Genomic DNA, 11,503 nt, shown 5'->3' with positions numbered 1-11,503 from the left:
TTCTGGATTATTTGCATAAACAAGAAGTCGACACCTTACCAGGTCCTCAGAGAAGTCTGACTTCCCAGCAGAGTGGGTCTATTTTACCGTACTGTAGAAATCAGCCTGTGGAGACCTGGACAGATTGGGAATTATTTGTTTTTTTAAGATTTTATTTATTTTATGTATGTGGGTACATTGTCACTGTCTTCAGACAGACACACCAAAAGAGGCCGCTAAATCTCACTATAGATGGTTGTGAGCTACTATGTAGTTGCTGGGAATTGAACTCAGGACCTCTGGAAGAGCAGTCTGTGCTCTTAACCACTGAGCCATCTCTCCAGCCCAGATTAGGCTCATTTAAATTGATAAGGTGTGCATGACCAGCTTCTTAGTTTTGAACAACACTTCCCTCACCCCTCGCCACCATCCCCTGTGAAAAGCAAGAAAAGGTTAGTAAATACAGAATAAAACTGGGTGGTCCTATAGTGGTTGAGATAAGTTCTCCTTTAATCAAACGATGTCTAATAGAAGTGCATTGGTTCTGAGACTAGAAACCAATTAAATACCTCATATAATCTTCAAACCCAAGATATCAAAAAAACATTCTAAAGCTGCTGGTGATGGTGCATACATGCAGTCCCAGGGCAGGAGACTCACTGCAGCTCCCAAGTCCTGGCACTGGGAGGAGAAATTATGCATAAAGATATGTAACTCGCCCATGGGATAATTCTGTTGCATATATAAAGTCACTGTGAACTTGAATTAGTCAATGAAATGTTACTGTTTTGGGACAGTCTCAACATTTCTCCTGTTCTAGCTAGGATGAATGAAGCTATGTAACAAGAACCTTCTCTGTAAAGCTTTCTATACTCAAGAGTATTATTAGACCACATTTCAACACACCACCCATGGGAGCCATTTTAAAGCTGTAAAATCACCACCAAAAAGAACAAAAAGGCAAAAGCCATGGTATTAAATAGGTCATGAGAACCCTTGTTTATGAGAGTTGAAGCAAAGAGGAAGAGTCTCACAGTGCTCACTCAGCCTAAACTGGGGACCTGGATGGGGGGGGGGGTTCCTTAAAAGCTGAAAGTGCCCTGGGGCTGGACTTGGATTACAAATAAATGTTAATGAGGAGATAAGTTTGCAAATAAAGGCTCTTTTAGGAAGACCCAACTGTACCTGCTATGGCTTTTCCCTTGGTATGTGGTAGACCCACCAATTTTAGTAACTTAGTTTCAGAATTGTTTTTAATTCCTTTGGATAGTATAGTCTTGTTTGAATATAAAGGTTAGAGACTATTCAAGTGATGATTTAAAGAGCATTAAGAAAATAGCTGGGTATGGTGATGTACGCCTTTAGTCCCAGGATTCCGGAGGCCGAGACAGGCTGATGATCTCCTGAATTCCAGGCCAGTCTGGTTTACTGAATGCCAGGACAGCCAAAGTTCTTAAACAAAGAAACCTTGTCTCCAAGAGAAAAAAAGTTCTCCTTGAGAGGCTGGGGAGTTTATTTCATGTACAGTTAGCTAACATTAACTTTTAGGCTGATGCTGATCAGACTCCCTACAGTCAACCTTGCTTCTTGGAAGTCCAGTTCTTAAGAAAAAGATGTAATGAAAACTCCAGGAAATTGCTGAGCTGATTTTGAGAGAGAGTCAGCCATTCCAGACATCTAGAACTGTGCATCAAAATAGAAACTTTCAAAGCAGAGCCTCCCAGAAGATAGGTTGACAGGTCCCATTGTAGCCAAAGCCACTCATCATCCGAACTTAACCACATTTTCAGATAGACAACCATTTGTGTTTTGAGAATGTTCAGGAGATGAACCAAAGAAAGGGCCAAGGTCCTCGGTGGCCAGATTTGCTGTGAGAATTGTTAACATGAGATAGTGTGATAAACACAATTTTTAAAAATGCCTTTTTAGACATAGAAATAGCTCAGTTAGGGACCTTGGAGTTCTCCAGCTAGTCACGTGTCTGGTTATCTTGAGTAAGTTCTGTCAGTGGATTCTAGTTTTCAGGTGTAGCCTTGGGTGTGTAGGAATTCCTAACTAAGCTATTTGTGCTCCTCACATATATTTGTGGGATTTTGAAATGGTGAAGAACAGCAATTTTGTTTTTGAGAACATCCTACTGTGTAACCGAAAGTGGCTCAAACTCATAGCAGTCCTGACTCAAGAAGTGGGACTACATGCTTGGGCCACCATACCCCATTAGCAACAGCAATCTTTAGAAGTCTGTTATCTTTCTTCCCTGGGACTTCATCAGATAAATGGATGGAGAGGTCTGGAGGTGGTAAACATCTGGCTACTCCTAGTTTTTTCCTCATGTTCACATAATCATTTTCTAGGATGTAAAGTGTTCCTTGCTCCGTTTCCCCTATCCCTGTAGTCTTGATTCCTGATCACATGGTATCTCCTGTTGCTAAAGCCTGTTACTCCTGGCACTTCTTAGGAGTAGGTAGTTAACCCAGAGGAAGCTTGACCCTTTTCAGGGTATTCCCTACCCTGGGTTAGACTGTGGCCGCCTGTGAGGAACCACTTTGGAGAACAACAGTAACTTTGATACCTGTGGAACTCTGGCACATTGAGTGTGTGTGTGCCTGGGGTTTTTGTTTTGTCTTTTGGGGTTGTTTGTTTTTTATTTCATTCCTAGGGATAAATAGGTGCAGACAGCTTGTTTAACATCTGTTGTTATGGTAGCCCCACCCATTAGTTTGTCTAAGCATATTGGTCTATTTCTTTTCCTGATACTGATGTTGTCGTCGCTGTTAACCGTTTATTGCCTAATGTGCCTTGCTCTTGGGGTGCTAATGTTTTCTGACGGCTGGGCAATCATGACTTACTGCTAATAAGGAAGTGAAGAGCAACACAGCTAAGTGCCCAAATACATGGCTCAAGGGCAAGAATCCCCAACCTTGAAATATTAAGCCTGTGTAGCCCAGAAAAGTAAAGACTGGGTCTTGGCAGAAGCTCTTGTCCCGATCTCCCACACACACCCCTTTATCTAGAAACACTTGCTCTCTCTCCACCCCCTAACTTTGACTTCTGCCTTCCTCTGTGTCGGAAAGCCAGAGCAGGGAAATGGGGGAGGGGGCGTGCCGCTCGCTTCCGTACTGGTTTATGTCCCTGGCAGTCTGGGGGAGGTGCTGGACGAGCGGCCCCAGTCCAGCTGCAGCCGACCCACGTCCGGGGCCCTGCCCTTTGCTCTGCAGCTTTTCTAAGTCCCGAGGCTCTGGAGAGTGGGCGTGGGAGTAGCCCTAGCTGAGACTCCAAGGTGCTCCCGGCTGTTTAGGGGGCCCCAGGCGATAGCCACGTTCGGATTATGGCTCGCAGCCAGGGGAGGGAGCTTGGGGTAAGGGGAGGGCCCTGAGGGAGGGGTCAGACTCCTTAGGAAAGAGTTAATGCGAAGAGGGGGAGGGGATAGGACGAAGAGACCGAAAGGAAGGCTCAGGTAGGAGAAGGACGGAGGAGGGGAGGCAGGCGGGGAGAAGGTGGCTGGCTGGAGCATACGTCAGAGGTAGGGGGCTTTTCCCCTTTGCACCCTCACCCCAGACCAACCAACTCTAAACCGCGGCGGCGACTTTCAGTTTCATTTCCACGGACCCTCCAGCCTGGGCCGCAGCCGCCGCCGCGATGCCCAGCAAGTTCAGCTGCCGAAAGCTCCGGGAGACCGGCCAGAGGTTCGAGAGTTTCCTGGCCGAACGGGGACTGGACCTGGAGACAGATCGCGAGCGGCTGCGGGCGATTTACAACCGCGACTTCAAGCCCAGGTACGGGCCGGCCCACCACGGGCCCCAAGGCGCGGGGCCAGCGCCCCGGGAGGTGGGGCCACCTTCCCGCCGCGGGCGCACGGGGATGCAGCCCCGGGCTGATCAGGCTGGTCCGGTCCTGGCAGACCTCCTCCGAAGCCTGCCCACGCCCAGCCAGCGCCACCCCTAGCCCTCCCGCCCCGCACAGCCCGGCCGGCCGGGCGGGCGGGGAGGGGTCGGTGCCCACGAGCGGCGGCCCGGGCTCCGTGGTGGGGGAGGGGAGCCCCACAGGGAAGGCGCTGCGGGCGCGGGCTAAGCGGGGATCCCCGCCCCCTTGTTAAGGGACGACTGCCTGCAGGGTCCACGCTGCGGGAGAGCTGAAGAGGCCCAGGGTAGGCGGGAGACTCTCAGGGAGCTTCAGGGAGAAAAGAACACAAACTGCGTAGGCAGTCAAACCTCCATTAGCACCTGTGGCTTCTCCATGGAGACCCAGGGCCAGGGACAGCCTCCTGGAGGCCCCTTTTCCCCCATGGCTGAAGAGATTTGGTTTCCTTTTCCTGTTACCACCCAAGTAAAAAATCAAAGAGTCTTCTGTCAAACCATAGACGTGTGCTTCAGAAACACCTCTATCAACAGGCTGCTGCCTTAGATGGAAGGCAAAAAAGCAGTTTAGCTGAAATGAGTGTGAAGAGGTGCACTAATAAACAGGGGAATGGGACTGGGCTTTAACAGATTTTGAGAGATTTGCATTGTAACTGATCAAAATGCTAGTATGGCTGGTATGGCTGAGATATGGCTGCTGTTATGTGTTTTGGGTTGAGTCTTAGAATTAATACTGGTAGTGTGGTTTGAGCTTACGGGAGAAAGAAGGTAGAGATTGCCCGCCTTGACCAGAATATTACTATTATTCATGAACCTGGCTTGAGAAGAACAAAAATGGTTGAATGGCTTCTGAAAAAGAGGCGAAGTCCTATGTTATGTTCTGCATTGTGCTTGGCACTGTGGAAACACACAGATGAAAACTATGCACTGAACAACAGTACGATGATTACAGCATGGTCTATAGTATGCCATACCACGGGCTGAAATAATGCTAGGGATAATAAGGAAAATGTTGAAGGAAGATAAAGAGCACTTAAACCGTGGGATGGATAGTCAACATGTCTCCACCCACATGTTTACCTATGTCCACAAAGTGCAGTGTGGCTCTGAACACAAGTCCAGTACTTTGGAAGTAGGGGAAAGAGAAAGCTTAACTCCAAATACACTCCACATACACCGGGTTACTAGGGATTCATAGCAGACGTCGGGATGTTATTTACTGAATGAAAACATCACACACCAAGAACATTTCTTGCTATAAACAGACCAGAAGTTTATGTATAAAAACAGGAGGGTGAGGAAGTTGATCTGATCATCAGAGTGGGGAACTTTCTCACTAAGTTAACTTATCAGGATCATTATTTATTTTAGTCAACTTTATAACCACACAGGCTGGCCTCAAACTTAAGTGGTTCTCCTGCCTCTGACTCCCAAGTACAGGGATAGCAGATTTGACCTAAACCACTATACCTGGCTGCTATGCTGTTGGATTTTTATCTTTTGTTGTTGTTGTTGGGGTCTAGTGGGTATTTTTGGGATTTACTTTTATGTGTACATGTGTGCACTATTTATGTTCAAGTGCCCATAGAGGCCAAAAGAGGGCATCAACTTCCCCAGAGCTGGAGTTATAGGCTGTTGTGAGCTTTTGAACATGCTTGAGCTCCAGAATCCAACTCCAGGCACTGAATCATCATCACTTTGATTCTGTTTTGCTTTTGATGCTAGAAATAAGATGCTTTTTTTTTATTTATTTAATCCAGGCTAGACTTGAAATTACTATGTAGCCAAAGCTAACCTTGAACATCTGATTTCCTTTTTCCTTCTTCCACCTCTTGTGTGCTAGAATTGCAGGCACTCCACCACAGTTGACTTTGCTTCTTTTTTTTTTTTTTCAATTTATTTTGCAGTGTTGGAGCTTGAACCCAGGGCCTTGCACTTACTAGGCAAGCAAACACTCACCCACTGAGCGGCTTCTGTAGCCCTGATGTAATGTTGCCTGTATGCACTTGTATTTTACCCAAATAAAACTGGGAGACTAACCTTGGCCTTGGAAGACAGATAAAGTTTTAGTGCACAGAGGGGGAAGAAAGCCTAGATGTTGGGTTTATATCCTGTCATGAGACCTGTTCAACAAAAATGAGGAATATCTGACTTGGAGGTCTGAGCACCTCATGGTGAGTAGAACGTTCCCAGAGTTGCTTTAAGAAGCAGAAGTAGTAGGTGTCATCACACAGCCCCCCCAAACTGCCTTCCCACCCATTGACAGATTTCCACTTGAATAGTTTTCTGTCTTTCCACCCCTTGTAATAGGGTCTTTTGCATCCCTAACTGACCTTGGTGGTCCTGAGCTCCTGCTCTCTGGTCTCCAGTACGACCAGAGCTATTTGTGTGCTAGGTGAACACTCTACAACATGCTGAAAAACTTCAGTCCCTCCTATTCAGTGAAGAGTGCTGTCTGCTTGCCCGTGTGCCTGCGTGTGTGTTGTGTGTATTGAACTTGGGTTATCAGGTTTGGTGGCAAAGCTCCACTCCCCCTTCAGCCATCTCATCTGCTTTACTCCATGTGCCTTTAGCCCAAACCATGATTAATTGCTTCTGTCTCTAGGTTCTCATAGCTTGCTCTTTCTATGTTGGATGTAGCCTATTTCCAACGAGGTAACTGTGCATCTCATTAGAACTCCATTCCTGCCCTCCCCACCACACATTCCAGTCCCCTGCTTTGAAAGTTCTCAAAGCTCTCAGTCCTCAACCTAGAGTTTGTGTGTAGTAGATGCCCAGTAAGTGCTTGCAGAATCTAATTGAATTCCAAGAGAATGGGCTAGGAGTTCTTGGGGCCTTCCTGCCAAGGAAGAACAGGCACTTTATATTAAATGAACACATTTGATGGGAGGAAATGGCTTTGCTTTGTTAGTCCCACCCCCCTTCAGTGGGGTAGGATGGTGAGACAAGGTCCTGCTAGGCTGTCCTGGGACTCCTTGTGTAACCCAAATTGGCCTAAATTTTGAGACAGTTCTTTTGCCTTGGCCTTCAATCTGCTGCCTCAGCCTCTTGAGTATTACTGTGATTATAGGTGGAAGCCTTCCTTTCAAAATAGGAGATTGGAGGGCTAGCCTAGTAGAACATGCCTGTAATACCAGCTTTTGAGCGTTAGGGGGCAGGATGATCAGGAGTTTAAGGTTGCTCCTGGCCTATAGCAGGTTTTAAGCCAGCCTAGGCTGTATAAGATCATGTGTCAAAAAATCAAAAGCACCTGCCTCCCAATGCTTAGAGAACATCAAAGAAGGGGGTCAGAAAAGCACAAGAGCGAGCAGATAGGAAGGGTGCCGTGTAACGCTGTCTTCTGGACACCACAAGCCCATGAGCTCACAGTGGTTGTGTTATATTCACAAAAGTTGAGTGTTGGCGGGAAAGGAGTTCATAAATCCCACTCCTAGCCGAGGATTTATTGGAAGTCGATGGTTACTGGACAAGGAAAGGTTTTTTATCCTTCGGGGCAATGGCAGCTGGTAGGTACCAATGGATGGTACCACAGGGGACTTTTATACAGGGAGCAGCCCGAGGAGCTGGCTCAGCTAACAAGTGTACTTACTGCAAGCCTGACAACCAGAGTTGCCGTAAGTATTCTAGAGTTGGTGGAAGGAGAGAACCAACCTCCAAGAGTTGTCCTCTCGAACACCCCTGCTGCCACACTGCACATACAACAAAGAAAAGTGAATGTTTAAAGAAAAATAAAGAAGACATGAACTTGAGAGGAAGATGTCCTGGTAGAAAATTCAGGGAGGTGGGGTGGGGGGGGGTGTGATCAAAATATATTGTATTCATGTATGAAATCCTCAAGGAACAAATTATGTTCATCAAAGGCAGGGGCTGGAGAGATGGCTCAGGGATCAAGAGCACTTGTTGCTCTCACAGAAGACCTTTGTTCAATTCCTAGAACCCGGAGGGCAGTTCACAACTATCTGTATCTCCAGTTCCAGAGCCTTTTGGTGCCCTCTCCTGTCCCTGCAGGCACCAAGCACAGCACGAGCCGTGCATAGGCAGACATGCAGCACAACACAACCTGTTCACACGAATAATAAAGATTTTAGAAATACGATATGGGTGAGCGCATCCTCTCAGAGGCATAGGGGAAGGGCAGTGGGGTGAAGAACTTTGGGAGGGAAAACCAGGAAGGGGGCCAATATTTGGAATGTAAATAAAATAAATTTAAAAAAAAAAAAAAAAAAGGCAAACTGAACCAAGAAAGAAAATACCCTTGGCTTCTTGCATGGAAGTTGGTTTGGTGTCCTAATTCTGTATGCAGCCTTCACAAAAACTGTCTGCCTTTAAAAAAACAAGACAAAAATAAATAAATAAATAAATAAAAACTCCAGGCAGTGGTGGCATAGGCCTTTAATCCCAGCACTGTAGAGGCAGAGGTATCTCTGAGTTCAAGGCCAGCCTGGTCTATAGCACAAGTTCCAGGATAGCCAGGGTTGCACAGAAACCCTGTCTCGAAGAACTGTTATTGAGTGTTCATTTTGTGTGTGTTTGTCTAGGTTCATGTAAAGGAAGTTCGGCTCCAGCTGGCAATAGTCCTCCTGCCTCAGCTCTCAAAATTCTGGTATGCCATGCATGGTGGCTCCTGTCAGTAATTCCAGTGGTTGGGAGGTAGATGCAGAAAGAACAAAGGTGTAAAGCTAGGCTCATAGCTAGCTTTGTCTCAAAAATCCTTTAAAAAATAAAATAAAATCAAGCCTGGTTTTGACCTACTAATGAGAACTGCAACCCAAGTTAGTAAAACTAGATGCTTCTTAAGATCACTTCCAAATGATACCAGGTTAGGCTGACTTTGACTTTTGTTTTTTTTTTTTTGTTTTTTTTTTTTTTTTTTTTTTGTTTTGCCTTAGCTGTCATTAGAGCCACAAACCTCAGGCCACCGGCAGGGATGGGTGGTGGAGACTGAGTGTAGTTAGTCTGCATACATTTGGAAACCTGCTGAAGAGCAGGGATGGGAGTGGCCGAAATTCCTGGGGGTGGGGTGGAACTGGCTACTGTCACAAAAGGCTGTGAGAAATGGCCAAGTCATACACCTGGGTACTTAGCACAGCATCCAGTAAGTACTCGGGAAAGGGGTGCTGTGCTGGTAGAGGGGATGCTGCTGCACTTGCCACGTTGTAAGGACAATTAGTGTGACATACCTAAGGCTTAGCACGGTTTGTGCAACATGTTAGTGGTTGGAGCTGTGTTTGGTAACGGAGATTGACAAGGCAAGGCTGGTGAGAGTCAAAGCCAGCCGTACAGTCAACAGTAACAGCCTAGAAAGAAATGACAGCAGATATGACCAGGCAGGTGTTAGAGCGATACAAAAGACAAGCTAGGTTGAAGTTCATGTGCAATGTAATCCTGTCCCTTGAGAGTCTGTGCAAGTTCAAGGCCAGTCAAGCTACATAGTGATACCCTGTCAGTTATCTGACTGACCAAGGAAATGAAATTTTAACTAAGATCCTTTATAAAAAAAATTTTAAACTAGCCAGGCATGTGACACATGTTTGGTGGAGGCAGGAGGGTCAGGACTTTGAGCTACACCTAATCTCGAAATAATTTTTTAAAAAACAATGTAAAAAATGTAATTGGTTGAATTTTTCCTGTATTAGGAACTAGGGGAAGAAAATCATTCTGAAACTTGTAGTAATGAGAGCATGAATTTGTGCAGCTGGTTTAGGAAGCAGTTTTTGAGGCTTCTACTGTGCTGAGGGTGGTGGTGGTGTACCTATAAATCAGCATCTGGAAGGATGAAACTGTAGGACCATGAGTTGGAGGCCAGCTCTCCAAATGAAAATTGCCTTTTTACCTAAGTTGTATAAGTTTATTTGTTCTCTTTGGCCCACCCAGAAAGTCTGCTTCCAACAGTGTGACTTGTTTAAAAGTACAGGGTTTTGGGGTTGGGGATTTAGCTCAGTGGTAGAGGGCTTACCTAGCAAGCTCGAAGCCCTGGGCTTGGTCCTCAGCTCTGAAAACAAACAAACAAAAAAGTACAAGGTTATTTGTTTGTTTGTTTTGTGGGTGTGGTTATTATAACATTAAAAACTGTGTGCAGCCTGCTTCTGTCATGAGAGGATTTAAATTAAAAGCTCTGGTACTCCCTGCCTCTATTCAGGAGGAAGGTGACACCTTAAAGCTTAGTCACAGAAGGATGCCTGTTTGCATGTGGAGTTTGGCGTGAAGGCCTTTCACACTGCACGCTCAGTGCTGGCTCAGCCCACTTAAATGTCCTAACGCTTCTAATGAATACCTTTTGTTTCTCCTTATGCGTGCATGCTTACGCTGAGTAGGTTTACAGACATAGCACATAGCACCGTATCTTCTGTCCTTCCCTGTCATTCCATTCACTGTGGACCCCTCCATATCAACGTCCGGTTTCCCTTCCTCTTTAAATTATATTTATTTAGTGTGTACTTGTGTAGAGGACATAGGACAGCTTCTGAGAGTCAGCTCTTTCCTCCCACCAGCTACACATAGCTCTGAGGGATAAACCCAGGTTGTCAGAATAGGCAGCAAGTGCTTTTACTTTCACCTGTTCCCACCAGCCTTCTGTTGTCTTTGTTGTTTGTTTTTGATGTGTAGCTTTAGCTGTCCTGGAACTCACTATGTAGGTCAGGCTGGCCTCGAACTCAACAGAGATCCGCATGTCTCTGCCTCACAAGTGCTGGGGTTAAAGGTGTGTACTACAACACTCAGCCTAGTTTGTTTTTGAGGTTATCTTACAGTGTATCCCTGGATAGTCTGCAACCTATTAAACAGACTGGGCTAACCTTAGATTTGGGGTGGTCTTCAGCCTCTGTTGGGATTATGGGTGTGAGCTACCATGCCTGGTTCTACCAGGCTCTCTTCTGATTCCTCTCCCTCTTGAGGCTTCTCTATCTTCCCTTCCTGCCTGGCCTGTGTTGGCCTTGGCTGTTTGAAGACTACGAAGGCTCTCAGGGGAGGCCCCATGCATGAGTCCTTGGTTTGTAACTACTCTCACGGGACTCCCTAGTATTACTAGGTTCTGACCTTGACTTTGGTGTGAGCCGCACATAACCAGAGCTGCCTTTGGACCGCAGGCATCTCAAACCCAGTGTGTCCAGTGAAAATGTGATGGGCCACCTGGCTACCTACCTTTCTCCTTCCTCGGCAACAGTCCCAGAACCAAAGCCTTTGACTTGGGTATTCTAGATGCCTCCCTCTTTCCACTCTCTGTTCTCCCTCCTGTCAGCCACCACATTCTGCTCATTTGCATTCTGCATATGACCATATCTGCCCCCTCCTCTGTCTCCATCCCTGCCTTATTCAGGCCTTTGGTATCTTTTAATCAGATACTGTGGCTTTCTTCTAACTGGTCTCCCTGCCTACAGTCTTGCCTCCAGCATATCCATCCAATCCTGGTGACAGAGTGATCTGAAACGCACATATGATCTTGCCACTCCCCTGCTTAAAACCCACCAGCTGCAGTGGTTCTGTAACCACAGGGTAGCCTCTGACAAGGGCTGAAAGTAAGTTGTTACTGCTCCTCGCCTCTTTCTACTAATACAAACACTAACAATAGCAGCTAATGTTGACCAAGCATTTCTCCCCATGCTTTCAAATGACTTACTATCCTTTTAAAAGAAATCATAGCCTCTTCAGTGTTGTGAATCTTACTGCTC

The sequence above is a fragment of the Micromys minutus genome (assembly GCF_963924665.1).
Source record: "Micromys minutus genome assembly, chromosome: 4".
Lineage (NCBI taxonomy): Eukaryota > Metazoa > Chordata > Mammalia > Rodentia > Muridae > Micromys > Micromys minutus.
The sequence above is the reverse complement of the archived record's forward strand: the minus strand, read 5'-3'. Positions refer to the sequence as shown.